The 20,560-nt window shown below is 35.2% G+C and overlaps 1 protein-coding gene across 2 annotated transcripts in view; it reads left to right on the forward strand.

The window, feature by feature from the left end:
• Positions 1 to 20,560, forward strand: part of LOC126870727 (suppressor of lurcher protein 1) — a 527,940-nt gene that overhangs the window by 185,064 nt on the left and 322,316 nt on the right. The gene's annotated exons all lie outside the window — the stretch shown is intronic.

Consider the following 20,560-nt stretch of genomic DNA (forward strand, 5'->3'; position numbering starts at 1 on the left):
TCCCGTGTATATTGTTGTACGCCCTATCAAACGTAGGATGCTGAAAGCACGAGTCACTTAATTATCGCTGGCCTGGGTTGAGAAAGGGAGTATGTACTAGAATTTGAACATATACCCGTAGTCTCCTGTAATTACTTGCAGGCTTAGGAATGATGATAAACTGACGGAGATTTGGCTACATACACTCTTAGCGCGCCAAGCTCTATTATGAATGAGCGAATGAAATTTCGCGAGCTGCCTCTTATATGTAGGTGTTGGAGGTCTGTATCACTATTCTGTTGCGTAGCAACATTGAATTTCTGGAAATTCTAATGGGAGATAAATGGTACGATCAATCGTGATCGTTTTTGGATTTCGCTACTTCCATATTGGTACGAATATAAAATATAGCAGAAGGCCGTTATTCGTTGAAATACAAATATACTTTAAAGAGTATAAATATCGTGTAAAAAAATATTTCAAGGTGTAATTTCTCACTGACGTTTGAATATTGCTGTATCTAAAAAGAATCTTTAGAATATTTATATTATAACATTTTTCGATCAAAGCTTATCTATATGTATAGTAGATAAAAGTGTCCTCCGATTTTCTATCCTTTTTCATGAAATTTTTTAATTCTTTTATCAATAGTTAAAATCTATTTCGACATATTTCCTCTTTTTTTCTGCAAACGCGTTTATTTTAAAATACTGACAACATAAAACACTTCACGCAGGAATTCAGAATGAAAAGTTTCTTATCTCAGAATCATATTTTAAATGAAACATAATATTTAGAATCGTATTCAATTAACATTTTTTCATTTGAGATTTCAATAGATCTACGTTATAGCCATTTTATCTATTCATTGCTTTCTGTATTCATTATTTATTGGTTTGTAGGACTTTGGCATTCGAAAGGTTAATTAATAACGGCAATAATATTAAATTCGGATCAAACGAGGTTCTATATCATAAATCAGGTTTGTATGACCTAAACTAGTGCCTATGTGGTCTGCAATTATGTTCGTAATTTGTACGCGCCCCTCCAAATGATTTCGGTTCTCCGCTTTCAACGGATCGTTCGGATCATATGTTCTTCGTACGCAAATTGGGATCAACTTTTTTTCTACTCGTGGTTTTTAATATAAATAATCTCCCATGCATTTTTCTCACCCTTACTTACTAAAGTGAAAGTAGAAAAACGAATTAAGAACCTGAAAAGGGATTGAAATTTAAATCCAGATATAATTAGCTTGAAAATTTCGTTCGTGGACTGCTTAGATTCTCGGCTGTGCATTTTGAAGAATTGTGGCGCACTCTTCCTTCTATCTCCGTGCTCAATCCCACGCTATTTTACAATTTAAAGGGCGAATTCCGTGATGGGCTAACTAGCTCGGAGTTTTTTTAAACGTTTTAGGTACTTCCATACCATCACTTGCCTACTTCTGGAAGCAAAAAGCACGATTTTTTTCGAGAAAAACATTTCAACGACTTTGCAAAACAGAAAAATAGTCGTTTAAAAAATTTAAATTAAATGAAATTGTAAAAATTCCGTTTTTATTTCTATTCGATAGATGTTCAAATTCAACGATATTTTAATTTAACCTGGTTGGGAACCCGATTATTAGAATTAATTTTAATTTTACACGAAATTGAATAACGTTGATTCATCGAGTCAACATTTTCAAAAGAGAGGTGTAAAGACTAAAAAAACAAGAATAACTTTTGTGTTTATCGGAAATAAAAAGTGTGGCGCGCTCTTCATTTCGATAGTAGTTCGTTTTTGGGTTGGCAACAATACCGGCGATCTGTAGATCACCAATCTACCCCGTACTAGAAAGGATTTAAAACGATTTTCACGTCAGTCGGCAGAAAATTCAATTATTATTTTTCAATCCCAACAATCTGTTCCTCCCACGCGAATCCGTGGGCTGGTGTGTTCCTAGAGAATATTGACTTCCACGGCCGCACATAATTTCAATTTCAATTTGCATGCACGTCAAATGTTTCGTTCATTTGATTTTAAGAATGCGTTGAATCAAAACATGCTTTTTTCTTGGTTGACAATTCGAGTTTTAATAAATTCTAATTATATTTTATAAATACGCTTTGCAAGATCTTTTTCCTTCGTCAACATTAATAATTCTCCGTTGCTCTTAATTATTTAAACATGATCAAATGAATTTATGAACAGTATGGTTTTCCATAAAGTTAAATAAATATATCTACACCAAAATATTATATATATGCAAAGTATATATTCTAAAATCTGAATGTGAGTAGAAAAATAATATCTGTAAATTTCAATTAATTTCAATTATTGCGTTGAAAAAATAATGTTGGGAATAGATAAGATAGTTCTATTGGTATTGTTAATATATTATGCGTGATTAGACTTTGTAAAGAGATCAGTAAATACTACTAAACACGTTGCAGAGCATAAGGATTGTATGTTGCCAACCTGATATCTAGAAGGAAAGTAACTAATATGTATGTAAATGTTTTGTACAGAGAAAATCTACATACATATATAATTATGTATATATTAGCAATAAAGAAAGCCACCGGTGTGTCCAACCTGTTATTAAATTAAATTCTTGCAAAGTAGGCGGAGAAATGTATTTTTGTGTGTTAATTTATAATCTTTAAAAAATGTTTATTATACTTGTAGTATCAAGATACTGGAAAAAAACAATGCTTAAATAATAGGCTGCTATTTAAACTGAATTGTTTTAATTACTCTTCGCACTTTCTTTTCTAAGCTTCAATTTGTAAGAATTAGCGGAGAGAAATTTCATATTACGCAACTATCAAAAACGTAATTAGTTTCTTATTTATTTCTTTGCACTTTCGAGTCTTGTAAGCGATTTAACTTTTCCTTATAATGAAACAAAAAATTCGATCGCTATGCAACATTTTCAACGTCATTGAGAAAGGATATAGTAGAAAAATTAATTGCTGAAAGAATTAATCAAAAAACTTTACCACTTTTAAACGAGCAAGAATAAGGGAAACGATTCCTTCCCTTGTAACGGTAAGTTTAAGTACAGTCTGAACATTTCTACATTGATCGCTCTAAATAACTCGTGGAGAGAATTTATTTCGCTTTGAGTTTACTCTTGAGTTCGTTCTTCTTTTGCTTTTATCTTGCACTTTCAAAGGGGAACTGCGCGAGATTTGTTTCACTATTGTGAACTTTTTTAAAGAGAATTATATCATTTCAAAAGTCCGCTGAAAACTTGCGAATTTTTGGGAATTAAAATGCGGGCAAACAGAAATTTGTGATGCCATTCTTATAAATCAAGAGAAATGAAATGTCCCACATTTAAGATATCTGTGATCGTTAAATAACAGAGTTTTTAAACTTCCCAGAACTCTGTGTTTAAATAAATTCACTGCGTAAAATAATTGTTAAACTTACGTATGGCATTTTTAAAAATTACACATATAATATTGTAATATAAATACAAGCGTATGTATGTGAAGTTTTCACGATGTTGAAACCTGGCAGGCGGATTTGTTTAATTTAGAAAATTATGCTATTATTACGAACTGAATCGCAATACACGCGCGCTATCTTTTTACGTATAAAACAAAATTACACGCCGAACGCATATTCAAATTAACAAAGTTTATCCTACTACGCGTATAATTATTGTGAATCGTAAAACGTTAGACGAGTAATAGTCAGTTCGATATATTTTTGGTGAAATAAAATTCCAGATAACTCGCTGGATTTTACGGACAAATATCGGCAGCGATGCGACTTTACCTGAAGTAACATTCCGGTTCCAAAATTCCATTACTGCGAATTTGAATAATTATATGTGCGCAAATACTGCGTTACTCGTGTACGACGCGGAAGCTGACTTGCTAACACATACCCGCTCCTAACGAACTCTGTGCTTCTACGAGTCCTTAAGACAACAAAGCGCCCTCGGGGCCGTCAAACAGCGTGTTAATTCGTTCAAAATTCATAAACGGGAACAAAACTATGTCAAATCGATTACTACCATCGATGAGCACTTGAGAAGGTAGTAGTTTTTCCCTCTTTTCTGGAACAAGTCATGAAACACCGCTTGAGATTGTAATAGAAGCTCATGCAAGCGAGGAAATTGATTTTACTCATACACGATTCTATAGGATTGTACGATATAGTTGTATTTCTGTGATAACCGGTTCGTTCTTCATGAACAAGAAGACAAAATTGATACGAATTGCAATAGAAAGCCGAGTGTGTAAAGCCGATATTTGTTTGAAAAGAAGTGCAATACTTCTGGAGAAATGTAATTTTTATGGTTGCTGCAGCAAAATGTGGATAATTAATTTTTATGTTCCGCCACATTATCTCTAATGATGCAGAACCAACATCTGCTATGGAGGAAGTCAACGCGTCCCACCATGTGATCTGGCTTCTGATCGCTGGAATTTCAGATATTATTTTCATGGATAAAGAATTGAGAAGATCGTTAACATTTTTATTCTTAGTTTTTATGCCACCAGAAAGCTGATCCTCAGAAACCTGCATCCAAGCATCAAACACTTAGCCTACCTTAGAAAAAAAAAACGATCAAAAAAATGAGAAAAGGTGTTATAAAATACGAGTGTACGATAAAAATAAAAAATAGAAATTACATTCGTTTCAGAAAATACCAAATACGCACCGATAGAAACAATACGAAAGAGCAGCCCAGATGCAGACTCATTGGAAATCAAAATACGATACCTTCTTTTCAAAGGAAAAAGCTTTCCACTCTGACGTCGCGCTTCGTCCATGCAATTCCCTATCTCCCTTCCACTTTAAAGCAAAAAAGAAAACAGAGATACGTGCCTACGTGTTTAAGTAAAGAAACGCGAAAAGTCGAGGAGAAACGAGCAGAAAAATGGAGGAATAGAATATCACGGAGGCGAGCGGCGTTGAAGAATTTTACGTAAGACGAATTTCGTTCCCGGGGATATATCAAGGAATTCCACTCTCCTGTCTTTGCCTCGTTGAAAAACAGCTACAAACGAGGCTGGCTGTGAAACGACCTCAAAGCGAACGATAAAATGGAAACGCGAACGAAGGCACAGCGAAGGAAGTCCATTGCCACGGATTACACCTGTTCAAGGTAGTAATTCGACAAGTCCGGACTTTTCAAGCCAGTCAAAGGTTCTTTTACCCTCTTGGAAGTCATCCGCGCGATGCAACGATTCCGCGATCGAGTCCTCCGGTTTCCTTATCGAGATACATCCTCCAGACACAGTACTCGATCGGTTTGTTCGTGTGCGTATAGTTTTTTCTCTCTTTGTGAGTGCAGAAAATCAAAAGAGCCTCGGTTCTACGTGAAACCGAGCCGAGGTGAGATGTCTGTCGGCGTGTGGGGAGCGTAATAATCGAATCCAACGAAATCAGATCACCTACGGAAATAGAAACCATCGCATAACGTTCTCTTCGTTGAAGGAGACACTTCGGGATCGATCTTGTGCACCGATACCAAGATGGATTCTATTCTGGTTTACTGCTCCTTTTACTTTGTTTCGGATAGAAGAGAATGGAGTCGAAAATAAGCAACGAACAGGCTCTTCTTGTTCGATTATGCGGGAGTTATTTGAAAATTCGATATCTGTCGATTGGAATCCAGTATCTGTAAAAGTTCGTGCTTGCAATTATCTTCTTTCGCCTCTTGTTAAGGGAATACACTATCCTGAAGTGCTTAAAAATAGGCAAAATTTGAGAATATTTTTCGTATAAGTAATTACTAGACTGCGGATTTCTATGCAAATTCGTATTCTTGCAAATTTAGTCGAACAAATGGGAAAGAAAAAATTCATTTCATATTTTTCCACTTTGTTTTTATAAACAGAAGGATTTTTTTTGGAAAAAAATCAATTCGGGGGTGTAAGAGGAGAGTCTTCATCCTGTAGACTCTTGCATAATCTTTTTCGCGAAGTTAGAGCAGTTGAAAAATCGACAATTTTTCGGTTAAAATCCAGCGATCCTTTAATTCTCTGAAGTAGCTTAGATTTAACGCGAGCAAATAGATTTTCAATTTAATTACTAAGTAGCCGGCCCCATAAACAGCATGACGGTCTTAATAGAAGAAGAAAAATGTAAAAAGGAGACAAAGTGAAAAAAAGAGATTATAAAGGAACCTTTGAGTGGATGGCCCTGTGCTAGAAAACCACGAAAGTTCATTAGCTTGGAGGATACTTGGTAGCTGCTCTCCCATTTTACCTATTCCCTTTGTAACAAAATGGATTAACTAAAGATGAGATCTGAGCAATAAATTTTACCATTGGATTCATGTCCGAAACCATTTCCAAGTGGATGTTCGGATGTCATCAATGAGACAAGATCGGGCTACGTACTATTAGTTAATCGTGATAGGGTCACTGGCAAAGTTCGTTTAAGATTGATATGTTCGTACGAAGGAAGATCTTTCAGCTTTGTAGCCACGACTTCCGAAGTGGAAGTTGCTGCGGCAGAAGTTGGAAATTCAAGGACCGGGTGATTGCAGATACCTTATCGACACCTGAAATTCAACAAATCTTGATTATTCATTATATAGCATAAGCGTGGTAATGAAAGTGACGTTCGAAGTTGCACAGGAGCTCCGAATAGATTTCTAATGTTCTATAGACCGATGAGATTTGCGAATCAAATGATATAATAGTTTCTGCAAGATTGATATTCAGACGTACAAATATCAATGATTTCCTCAAATATTTGTCAAGTATCAATTGTTAGATTAAATGGTCTTGTAAAATTCTGTTTGTCCATAGGGAAACACCTGCTTTAAACAAATGGATATTGTCGTTGATTTATGTATAGAGTATGTGGAGTCTATGCAAAAAACGTTTATATGAAAATCGATGAACATTTTACAAAAGAAATATTTGACAAAGCAGTTATGTATTAATATATTTTAGATTTCAAACGTTCACGACGATTAAATATTTGTAGTTCTTCGTGTTTCAGTCGTGCTTTTTACCAGCACGTTGCGCAATTCGTTTCTTCGTCAGTTCTGACAAATTTTCTGCTCTTCTTCTTGTTTAAATATATTATTTAAACAAAGGAACTTTCTAGAAATCTATTTACGCGGCTATATTCATCTCATATAAAAGGGGAATGTGTCGACTATTTTTGACTTCGCTACGAACCTGCATAATTTTACTCCTTGTTATTCAGCTTACACCAAGCAGATTCTGGATCTTAATCAATGGTACAGTTTCGATGAGAATACAAGTGTGGAACGTCCAGCTTTTTTTCAGGTTCCAACAATTAAACTTCAGTTTCCCAATTTCAAATTTCAGTATCCTTTCAGTACAGCATAATTGAACGATACGTAGTGTGTTATATACAAAATTACAAGCTATTGAACTTCCAGCACACATTGCTTAATACAAAGATATTATCACATCAAATTATAGATATAATAATTAGGGTCAGGTATTAGTCGAATAAAATATTTGAAAAATGCTATGTTATGAAATTGTTAATTGAAAAAAATGACCGTATAAATGATTTTATCATCTTACTTGTCTTTATTTAATTATATATTTCAAAACAGGTCAGTTTTAGTACCGTACATCTTATGCGATAAAATATTATTCTCCGCTCTCTTTCTGCATATTTCAATTACAGCTACGTTCATAAATTAATTCTAGTTCTTGAACGATCAGAATTGCCTGCAAATCGCAAATGAACCCGCCAATATCAAGCCGGTTCGCGGACACAGCTGGCTAGTTAACTAACCAACGCAGCTAGTTCCGATTCTCGACTCGTTCAAGATATTTTGCAAAACATTATCGTTGACGCACCGCCAGATGCGTCGTATTAATTAGCAATTATACGAGGACCGCGTCGTTGGCGTGTGTCGAATGATACCTACAAGCAGCCATGTGCTGTTATCGATTCACCACTTACTCGATGGCCGGTGTGAAATGACAGTCGTTCGAACGCGTCCACCTACGTGTGTACGTCTGTCTACATGATTTTGAAACAACGTTTAACATTAACAAAGTGCTGCCTCCGAATGGATCGTGTATGTCCGAACCACGATAAAAGTCTCGAAAGCTTGATCGCTATCCATTGTTTTCCTATTTTCGAAATGGTAGCTTTTCGGTTGTTTACTTTCATCGGGCGAAACTGTAGAACAATTTTAGTTGTCGCTTCGACGGGATTGCATTTTGAACCGAATAGCATGTGTACAAAAGTTGATTATGAATGGACAGCTGAGAAAAACGAATGCGGCAACTTCTTCGTATTGCTTGAAATTGCATGATCGCTTGAAATGAATTTCTCTCGGTATTTGAAGTTAATTGTTTCTTCAAGCGTGTCGAGAAACGTGAATTTGAAATCGTATTTCATTCGGACCTCGTATATCGATTGATTCTCAAGGAAGAAGGTCTTAAAACATTATTTAAAAAGTGTATGTTGAGTGGAAGATTGAATACCGACTGATATTCTGAGAAACGTCGTGACCTACTTTTCTCTTTGCGTGCATCTCGTATACGAGCGGTAAGAAAAGCATTGACTCGCAGCATCTATCACTGACCACCGCACTGTTACTCAATATACGTATACAGAGTAGGTCACTGAAGACGAGCGAAAGATTCAAGTATTTCAACAGCAAAAGAATATTACGACGAGACTCCTTAAATTGCGCTTCCGTTTAATCGATGATATCTCTATAATAAAACGTCGTACAAACGTGATGGAAAATCCATTTTAAAATGAAGAGCTTTGCACCTCTTATTTGATAGCAATGTAGAAGTTAAAGTATAAAATGTTATTTCACTTGAAATAGTATTAGATATTTGTTCATTCTTGACAATCTTTTACTTATACCTGATATTGATATCGATGAAGATTGTTACTAATGTACATAATTAATACGTAATCAATGAATACACAATTCTTTGTTTTACAGAACGCTTACGAATTATTTACGCTCAAATAATCGAACCGTATTGCAGCAGTTTCATTGTATAATTTTGTGGCAAGCTTAGCTCATTCAGCGTGTACATTTACCGCATAGAGAACTGCATAAATACACCCTGTACTTCAATTTGAAAATTGTTTTTTTTTCGAATTAGAAACGAAATGAGTGGGTGGTATCGCAATTTCTAAAACGTTATTCCATTAGCGAAATCGCTCAAGTGCTAAATCATCTAGTATCTTTTTCACCTAGTATTCAGTTCGGAATTTTACTATTAGGCATATCATAAACCCGAGAACCGAGGGATTTGCCCGTTATCATAAAACAGGGAACGGTCAGCCGCTTCCTATAATAATCCAACTGATAAAACGTAGTGTGTTGGCCATAAACGATCACGATAAAACAATTTTACACCATATATAAATTGCAATTGAAATAAGAGAAAATGTGATATATCGACAATGAATGACAATGAAACGACAAATGTGAATATTGGTGATGTAATTTGTAAATTAATATTTGTGACGTTCTTTATACATTCTAAAGTTGTAAAGACAATTTATCAGTTCTACGACTTCTAACTATTTAACAACCTGCCCCTTGTAAATTAACAATTAAAGTTAATAATTAATCGATAGATAATAGGAAACGACTAGTCAATCGTATCTCGTTAATTTTCAGAATTTAATCGTTAATTTGATTTGTGTAACGTTATTTATTTTATCATTCAACATGGTACTATCATGCAGGATAATTTATTGACATTGGTAATAGTGCAACATGGACGTATTATATTACATCGTGAAGAATGGAAAAAAAATTTGCGTCGTCGAAAGTCCTGTCACTGTCATTAGAACAGTGTTTTTTTACGCACCTTTTCGTTCCACACAGAATTCCATCCACAATGCAAACAGTTGCAACAAGTCGCAATTTCCCTAACAAAATACTAGGATAATTGCAGAAACTCTGACCTCTCACGCAATCTAGCTAGTACTGCTCGCTCGTATATAGACTTCGATTTCCATCAAACGGGGAAACAGGATTATACATACAAGTGAATTCGTGAAACATGGACAAAAATAACTGGTATTCTTCGCTAAATGTGTTTTCTTGCTTTTTTCCCTCTTTCTATGTATTGTACAGATTACTGAAATTTATTTTACAAGGTTTAATCTAAATCTCGTGTCAAAATCAATAAGACTTTGTAAAATGTAAAAAAGATAGCCTAGTATGTATATACAGTATATATATAGAGTATGCGTAAAATAAACATATTTTATACGTTACAAAATTAATTGCTTATTACGTACAAAATTTATGATTGATTTGCCATATTTTAAATTTCTACGTCTTCGACGATCTTTTTAGAATTCGGAGAATTATAAATTTGTTTTGCTTGCTGTAAAATATTCTTCAACGTGTACATACGTGTAATTTCTACGGTATCTCCAATATTTATTGGCTTCGTCTGATATCCTATACAATTCCATAATTGAAGGTGGCTATCGCTCTTCTCTGTAAAATGTATAATGTTATTTATTGTTAAATAAATATGGTAACAAGTTTCTTCAGTTCCCATTCGTGTCTTCCAGTTCTGTTTGTAAGAGATCGTTCCAAAATTTTGCATTGACCGATATTCTGACAATCGAGGTTTTGTTGTACGGTCATTATTTTTTTTTCAATTTAAAATAACATCGAATATTATAACTACGTAGGTGATCTAAGAAAATTCGATTTTTACCCGTATTGTCAAATTATTACAAATATCACAGGATTTTTAGTTAAATTCCGAGGAAAATTTCTCGCTACTCAAAGTCTATCGTTATTCTTTTATCGATAGAAACACATTCGATATTTTTCAATTAATTTTACGATAAAGCATCTTGATCGGCCGCGTTGTTTCATCGGCAGTCGAACACAAAATTCCACGTGCTCGCCATTCGCTTTATTAGCATATTTTTTGCGTACATCCACGTATTTGTATATAAAGAACGATAACGTTATCTGTTACGACTCGCCATAAACTTTCGTCAGCACTCGGCATCCAATAATTTTGAGAGGAAATTAATTCCATTCACGAACGCTGAGCTGAACGTATGGGCAAGGATATAAACGCTGCTGCGGGATCCTTTCGACACATTGAATAATGTCGATAGACGGACAGAACCGCTATTTAACTGGTTTTAAACAATGCAAATTACAATTACGTCCAGCGGCGATACGCTACTGCTCTCCCATTCGCTTCACGCATTCACATTATTTACCATGAAAGCGGGCAGCCTGTTATTCTATTATGCAACTTATAACCAATTATTCTGCTTATACCGTACTCTTCCTGGAACCCTTATTTCCCTACATCGAAAGACAATTATTATTAACAATGACCATTGGTCGTATAAGGGAAGGTCGGCCGTAAAGTGTATACTCCTGCCGGGTCGTCGAAAGGTTTTGATGGTATGCCATGAATTATTCACACCCTCTCATATTTTCACATACTATACTCGTTAAAAGTTATAACTAGACTGCGAATTTTTAGGCATTTTTATATTTTTGTAGGCGTTGTTAAAGAAATGGAATTTAAATGGAAATTTGTTTCGTCTAACAAATATTGTAATAAACACTCTAATCTATATATTTCATATATTTTTGCATATCACTTCGAATTTCACGTAAAAGAAAATTACACATAGGCAGGTACATATATATTATGTATTACATATATAGACACGTATATCTGTTAGCGTAATTTTCTTGAGTTCACTATCGTGCTACTTTTTTCTCTAATAATTTTCTTGCCAGCGTATACGGTCAACTAGCGTTCGCATGTACACTCACATATCCATATATTTACAGAAAAGAGAATATTCTTTTACAACTAGATAATACTGTGGACATCTTATGTTACGTAAACTTTAAGCTGAACTTATTTCTATGAATTTAGGATAACGTGCTTCAAACTCTCTTCCGCAAGTTTCTAGTCCTTGACCATCTAACATGAAATTCCAAACTCCTACGATAATGACTCCTATCGCCATAATAGTTGTTCTTGCTGTACCTATATTATTTTGTTAACTAAATATGACAATTTCTTACTTTCACATACGTGTACACACCAGCCGACAAAATAAAATATGGAAGATAAATGGTAGCTGAAAACGATAGAAGTACGTAATTTTACAAACCAGAATTTGATAAAAGCAATGAATAGATATAATACCAGTACGTTGATAAACGAACGTCTGATACAAAAATTATTAATACCCCCATATATAATTAAGTTACCTATTAAGATACCTATTTATTTACTTACTGATGAGAATACCAACTGTATACGAAGTACCTATATATTTCTACATTCCATTAAATGAAATAAATTTTTCTCCTAAAGTATACAATTCTCCATCTGCAACGAGAAAGACGTTATTTAAAATTCTATACTATCGCAATTCTCCGTAACTCCCATTGTATATTCCAACAATTCCTTCATTACGCATACAAAATAAGATACAGCCTTATACAATCCTCGAAAACTACGTGCATACTCTCATGCACAAAACACAATTTAACGTATTCATAAATCATCGAGATATCTATCGTTAAGGATATAGAATAGACATCTTTGGAGAAGTACTTTTTACTTGAAAGTTATAGAACGATGCTCGCACCCCGCAGGAAGGGATACTCGAAAAACGTATCGGCCTTTTATGGAAGGACAGCCATAAATAAATAATAATATCGAAAGAAGCAACTCCGTTCACGGCAAAGGAAGAAAAATGGATCGATCCCGGCGGATCGTAGCGGGTGATAATGTATTCCCCTCTAGTAATGCATTCAAATTCAGCGGAGGACTTGATCCCCTCTTTCATACGTTCGAGAAGATCGGCAGACCGATCGACATCCATGAGTGCCGGTAGCCCGTCGTGAATTTCCAACAGCTACGAATAAAGTGAGTAGTCGACTACGAAGTCGAGAGACGCTTATTTTCGAGTCTCACGGCCGCGTGCACGACTCGGACCGTAAAGTCCAAGTAAACCTGGCCATTAAGCGACGCTTTTTCTTCTCCTCTATCGCGGTCGGCATCAATGAGCCCACTTACCATTCTTTCTCTCAGATTCTCTCGCGTTTTCCTCACCCTTCCGTCGTTACTTGATCTCGCTTTCCTGGTCGTTTCTCGCCCTCTTTCTTCGTTTCGTCCATTTACAGTCAGTCAAGAAAGTTCCCACCTATCTATTAAATTTTGTGTATTCGATTTATCAAAGAAATCTAAGCAGAGCTTCGCAACAAAGTTATTTACATATACCAAGAAAGTAATCGAGCGTTCATAGGCCAAGGTAGTCGACTCTCTGAAATTTTTGGAATTATACGGTTAAAGTATTTGCTTGATTAATTTTTTCTAGTTTTTGATTTGGTGGAGTTAATTGTATAATTAACAGCGTATAAGCGGCTCGAGTATTATTAATATATTTTTAAGAGGAATTTAAAAAATGTATACATTTAATTCACACAGAAGTCTCGAGATAAAGTTAAATCAGGAATTACGAAACCTTTAATTTTTTCAACGCCAACGAGATAGCAGGGTTTTATCGATGCTTGCGTGGGAGGCGCACCTACAAAATATTAATGTAATTTTAAGCTCACTACTTGTACAATCTCACGTAGATATAACAGGTGCATGTAATTTTTCTGACACTGTATTTTGTATCTTTTCATTTCTTCTTTCTTAATAAAGGCGAATAAACTGCGTTACATTTTAACAAAAAGTGTCATAATGTGTCAACAAAATTCGTAGAGTTAACGTTTTTTTTATTATAATATTTTATATTTAAAGGGTGTATGTAGACTTTTGTGGCTGACTGTAGATCGATTTATATAGATCCAAAAACGTTTAAAAGGAACATTTTTGTCGCTGCAATAGGCTCGCGACTTTACATAATTCGAAGGAAAGGTGACCTGATTTTGGCCTGGTTGAGAAATCTTGGTCCATTATCGTTGAAATCGAGCCCAGAAAAACGTCTATAGAAAACGATATCTTGACACCAGCGGGCAGTAAATTCGGTCAAGCGGTCTTAGAAGAACCGTAATTTTTTTGTTATTTCTTCAATCGGCCAACCGACATTTGTGAATGAAGGATAATTTTCGTTACGTACAAAAATCGTATAATATTATCCGATCAAGGATTTAACTTCGATTTCCTTTTCTATTGATACCATTCAATTGATATTGTTGTTGTAACGTTAAAACGTAAGTTTCTGCCTCGGAAACTTGCAGCACAGTTTATCGACAACTCGAGTAACCCAAAGAAAAGGGCAAGAGACCAACGAAAAGAGCAAGAATAAGATCTATGTATCTTATGGTTAATTAAAGCTAAAATACGCTGCTCCCGCATGGGGGTTGTCAGACCAGTCTGAATCATCCAAAATTCTTTTACTGATCTAGAATAGAGTGTATTAGCGTAGTTCTTAGCTTGGTATCTTATATTGGCTAATCGTAGCTTTTCCAAAGATTTAATTAATTCATATGGAAGCAACGTTCATATCGAACAATATAAAGATTAATGTTTAGAAAACGATACCAATTACCGGGACTCGTCACGAGGGGTGACTACGATGAGTCCCTTTGTATATCATAAATTAATTCTATTTATCTATAAAATGTTTATCCTACACGCACAGAATTTCTAACAGTTTTTAAAAGCAGAATATGCTATAAATTGTGATAATAAATTGAAGTTTATTAAGTCAAAAGGAATATTTTAAAAATATCTTTTAATAAAATTATTAATAATTGTGCATTATTGAAGAGTGCGCGAGCATGGAAAAACTTGTGGGAGAGAAGCTCGTATCCGAGTTCAAATAATCATATTTGAACATTGAAGCCAACGCCAAAATACCCAAACCATGCGACTTACAAATCGTAGCACGTACGATTAGATGACGAGATTTCGTTGCCTGTGATATGATTGCATTTGCATGCTGAAATCCAGGAGCACAGGTTGATCCCTTGGCTTTAAGCGGACACGAGAAATTAAACTCCATCCATAGTCATTGACACTGATTTTATTTAAAGTAGTGAGATGAAAATTTGAGTAACGTATTTAAAATTAAAAAATATAATCGAATAGAAATAGAATATTATTTGAACGATTTTAGGGATTTAGTTGATATTAGATAAAATAAGATAAATTATTAATTTTATTTATTACGAATTGATATTTTTAATTGATAGCTTCAACAATTTATTACAATAATCATTTGTACAATCTTTATGTCTTTTATAAGCTAAAACTAAATTTACGCTTCTGTGATACTAGTTTTCGACTTCTTTAAATTTATATCAAGTATCAGTTTATGTTAGAAATGGTTATACTATGGTAGCCAAACATAAATTTGGTGCACGTTAATTCTGGGTCTTTCGTCGCTATCCCAAAGAGTGAAGAACTTATGTAGTATTTCAATTTGGACTGATTACAAGTTCTGAGGAATTCTATCATCTTTTTATTTCTGCTATCCATCATAATATTTTATAACTATTCATCAATTTTCTTAACTTAAGGCATTTAGCGCTACAATATCCCTCAAAAGTAAAATACGCTGAGATTTGAAAGCCGTGTTCTTCGTGCATATCTGAGATTCTCTCTTTCTAGGGGGAAATATCTGGCTGTCTGTACTTTCTACGCGCGCATACCGACAAATAATTCAGGAATGGACAGGCCGGCAGCTTCACATTATAATGTACGGCACTTTGCACGCCGAGATTACTAATATTATACGTTACGAATATTATACGTTCACATTACCTTTATTCGAGAACGATGAGGTAGAAGCACACAGCATATTAATTTTTTTGACAACTTTGCAAGAACGGGTTTTCCATAATTAATCAAAAAGTCATTTTTGCAACGGCTTACTATAAGGATTACGCGTTAAAACTTCCAACTTTGAAGATGGATAGCTTCATTTCGGTAAGGCTAGGCGCTCTAAAAATTGAATCATGTACAGATAATATACTAAATAACGTATTACGAAAATTTCAAAGAAATTGTAAGTAAGTCAATCTAGGCTCCAAATACCTTAAGTCTATGCGTCGTTGTTGTTCAACGATTATTTATTAAATGTATAAATCTAATATGTTTTTACACTCACAACTCTGTTTTGTATCCAATTATTAATTTAATTGCCTAGTTACGTTGTCTTATTTCATAAAAGAGAAAAATTACATTTATTGTACTTAATTGTAGCGAGGTTAAAAAATGAAAAAGAAGCGATGGTGTCATAGATGATTAATATTCGAATGCACCGCTTCGTTTCTTCGAAACACTAAACACGTCGATGTTCGAATCTACTTGCGACGTACATAAGTACTTGAACCCATCGTTAGTTTACATAAGTAAGAAAAATCTTTCCGCTCGTCAGGTTTCGTGGAGTCCGCGTCAATGATTTCCAAGAGAGAATTCGAGTTGCTTAAGAATTCCACTCTCCTACGTTCGCCAATTCGTAAACGACTTTAAAATCGATGGATCTCAGTCTTTGTCGGGGTCGTGCAGTTTCTGCTCGATTCCGGTCACGCGGCCAAGCCACGCGATCCTTTGACTTCTTACCACCACGATTTTCTCTCTTTTCTTGCCGTATCGGGTAACTTTGGCATGTTTCACGGCTACCAAACGCGCCTAACATTTTTCTTCGACGATCAGCCGGTACCGTGGAATGCCGGTTCCATCATCGAAATGGAACCCCGAACCGTGTCGTCGGTCACTGTGCGCCGAATAGAATTTTAAGGCTTTCTCATGGCTTTCGATTGTTCGTTCGATCGTTTCTCCCTCTAATTTTTCTAGTTTTCCTGTGTTCTCGTTTAATGTTACTCGCGTGATGCACTTAATCGTCGCTCGATCCTTTCGCAACTGTTTTCAACGTTCGCCGAAATCGTACATGGCTTTGGAAATAATGGCTTTTGCTGAAAAACCTTTACCATTACCTTTCGTTCCTTTTTCAAGAGCGCGCAGTTAAGAACATTATGTTTTATATGAAAATTGATGCTTTGTGCTGGAGATTGGTTGAAAAGAAGCAAAGTCCGGGATTTTTTAGTGGCTAATCTGCCGAGAGAGGTTTTAATTATTCGGTATTCTGCGGAAATTCTAATACGATTTTACTTTGAATACAAGAGAGTAAAATATCCTATTTTTTTCTTTTAATGCATTTGTGTACTTTATTGGTTTCGTTAATTTTATTGTAGCGAAAATATATTGTTACGTATATAAATATACATTTGTTTCACATATAAAGCGTATCGTGATATACGTAAAGAAAAGTGTAAAAGAAAATGAAGAAACAGTGAAGCAATAGTTCTTTCGAAGTTAAATGTTTGCGAAAAGCAAATAATCAAAAAATAAGACGGTAAAAATAAATGAAATAAAGTGGTACGCAGTAACACGTTACTCCTGCTTTTCGAATTACGATTTATTCTTATTCTCGTCGTTTCTTTCCGATCTCGTGCTCATCGATTTTCTACACGTATAAGGATGAGGGTCACTGTCCGAACATGCCCGCACGCCCTTCTATCATTTATTCTTATTTCTTTATATACAGTAGTCCTTGGATAAGCGAACTCATTTTTCTGCAGTTAAGACTTTTTATAGTCAGCTACGGTTTTTTCTTTTTAATGAATCATTGATGAATGACTATCGACCTTCTCAGAGTCGATCTAAACACTCGCCTACGCTACACAGCAAATCACCTTATACAAGAAAGTCATGAAAGTTATTTTTACAGATGGAAAAATATTTAATGTAGATGGCATTCTGTATTGTCTTTACAATTTTTGTAAAGGATCCGACATATGAACGAAATGCGCATTATTATTTAGGTTGGAATAGAATATCACAGAGAAATGCAACTAAATTTATAAGAAAGACGAACGTAACAAATGCGCATGCACGCGCTAATGAAAATTTTATATTGATAAGAATTTATTAGAAAGGACGATAGTAAATGTTTCGCAATAACCGCAAGATTTAACAACAAATTGTTGAGCAAGATTAGAAAAAGCTACGTGTAGGAAAGTTTAAATGTGTTTACGGAGCCGGATATGTATGTTGAGCGGAAATGGATTAAACATTTGCCATAAATACATCGAAAGATTATATGAATCGCTGCAAAAATGCATGACGAAAATTTTACAAAATAAAAGTATATAAGATACTGAAAAGAATTTTTTATACGTACTTGCATAAAACAATTCAATTATCTGTCACAATTTCTGAATTATGTACGATTCTCGCTACATCGATTCATAATTATTTTTTTTACGCAGCATTTAAATGGCGAGGCGTTTTCTTTTAATTTTCTACAGTAATAAATTGTAGTACACGATACAATTCTCAAAAGATAAAAGGCAGGTAAATTTATTACATAGAAATTATGAAAATATTCAATTTATGGGGTGTGCTATTTTTCTGTCACGGAATAAAAAAGAATGGCAAAGAGGGAAAGTGTGTAGGTAGGTGAGTGAGTACTGAAATTAGGGGAAAAGAGCCCTGAATTTTGGGCAAGTCAGTTATAATTTGCATACGCGACGTTTCATTATACAGAAAATTGAGACGAGGACTTTATTTTATCGCTTTAATGATCGTAGCATGCAACTTTCTAAACTAATTGCAAGTGTTTATACCATCCAGGTAATATGCATGTTTATCATTCATAAGAATATGCAGGATTCCAAAGATGTCTAGGGAAATTTTGTCTTATAAAGAGAACATTTTGAGAAAAACCACCGAGATAAAATATCGAAATAATAAGATGTATATTCATAGCTGAAATAACTATAAATCGTTCCGATGTTCTATGAGAAATAATAAAAATGATATAATTCAAATATTTGCAAAGATATAATTGCAACAGAAGCATGACTAGTACTTATTGGAATTTAAATAAAATTACTTCAATCTTCATCTCAATTTGCTTGAATTTATACGTCAAATATCTTCTAGAAACGAGATTGAAGGTACAAAGAACATACTGTAGACGGGCAAAAGCTACGAAAACACGTAAAGGATTTTCATTAATTCGTGCGGAGTAGCATCAGCCCCGTGTAGTAAATTCCCTCTGTTCTGCAAACGCTGTTCCCGATGCTTTTTCTTTGCGCGCGTATTTTAACAAGACATTTATTCCGCCAGGACGTGAAAAACCCACAGATAATATCTCGATTTTTACAAGAATGCATTACCACGACAAGCATACAATCATTTTAGAACGAAGCTTGCTATTCCGTTGATAACGTGCCACTGAAGAGCATAGTTAGAAAGGGACATTCCTGTACGAATCGGATTAAATTTCAAAGAATTCGCGTGAGAGAAGTTGAGAAATAGAAGGCAACATCTTTTCCTTCTAAAATGGTCTTCTGTTTTAAAAGCGCAGAACATCAAAAAGTATGAAAGTTTAGTCGATGTTAAAGATCGTTAAATGCTTTGAAATTTGTTCAATCTCGGTAGCACCACTTTCTTTCTTGCTTTCCTTTCTTCTTCTTTTCACTGGTAACCAACTGTGTCGATCGAAAAATTCACTCTATAGTAATCGAAATGATCCACAGATATCGTTAAAATTTAATGACTGTTCCAGCCATGGCCTAGCTGCACAATATGTTTCATTCTACCTTTATCTGCAGTTCTTTCTCTCACCAGCTTCCGTCTTATATCATGTTCAAGCGTTATATTTCCAAAACCAGTGGCAGCTTACACATTATACCGTACCGGAGAACAAGATCGAAATTCGAATTTTATTTAACGAGGGAAGTTTCGGGATGAGGAAGACGGTCGGCATAAATTCCAGATAATTATCAGACGCTTTGCACGCTGCGTAACGTACTCTTAAAAGTACGCGTAATTTTACCTGCGAGCCGTATATAAGTGGAAGTTTGTCGGTCGAAGTACGAAGCTGTAACCGCGATGTCTTTTGCAGAGGAACGCCGGCAACTTTGGAACCGCGCCACAATTATAAAATAGAAGCTGAAAGTTTCCACAAGACAAAGGCTGTGCCCCGTCTCGCCGTTGGAAAAACACTTCGCGGCGCCGAGCCATGGCGAAATTAATTTCGCTGCTTAACGCACGACTTTTATATGTTGTACGGGATCTCAAGCTTAAATGGGCTCCGCGTAAGCTGCCGCTCTACGTACATACAGAGCTGCATTTCCCGGGCTGGCTAACGGTCGTGACACAAAGCGAAGTCTCTCTGTCCGTTTCTTTCTTCGTCGCCTTCGTTCGTCTTTTTATCTTACACCGGCCACGTTACACCTCGGGCGAATGTCTTCAAACGGTTCCGTGGGACGTAGCAGACTCTCCGTTGGAAAATTGCCGCATTCTTTTTTCCTGGCCGTTCGTTGAATTAAAGAAGGCAATGAACGAGAAGCTTTTTTGGACATTTTTTTAAGGCCGACGGTAGAAATTACGCGTTCCCTGTCGATAAGATGGAATCCGTAACTGTTGATTTCTGACAGATACACCTTTGCTCGTACAGATCGATTTCTTAGAGCGAAGATTGGCTGGATAGAAATGTGATGAAATGTAAAAAATATTAATTGACTGTGTTGACATAATAGAGCCAGATGTTATGTACTTGTGTCATTCAAATATGAAATATTAAACAAAGTAAATAATTGTTTCGTTGG

The sequence above is a fragment of the Bombus huntii genome, chromosome 10 (genome assembly GCF_024542735.1).
Source record: "Bombus huntii isolate Logan2020A chromosome 10, iyBomHunt1.1, whole genome shotgun sequence".
NCBI classification, from domain to species: Eukaryota; Metazoa; Arthropoda; class Insecta; order Hymenoptera; family Apidae; genus Bombus; species Bombus huntii.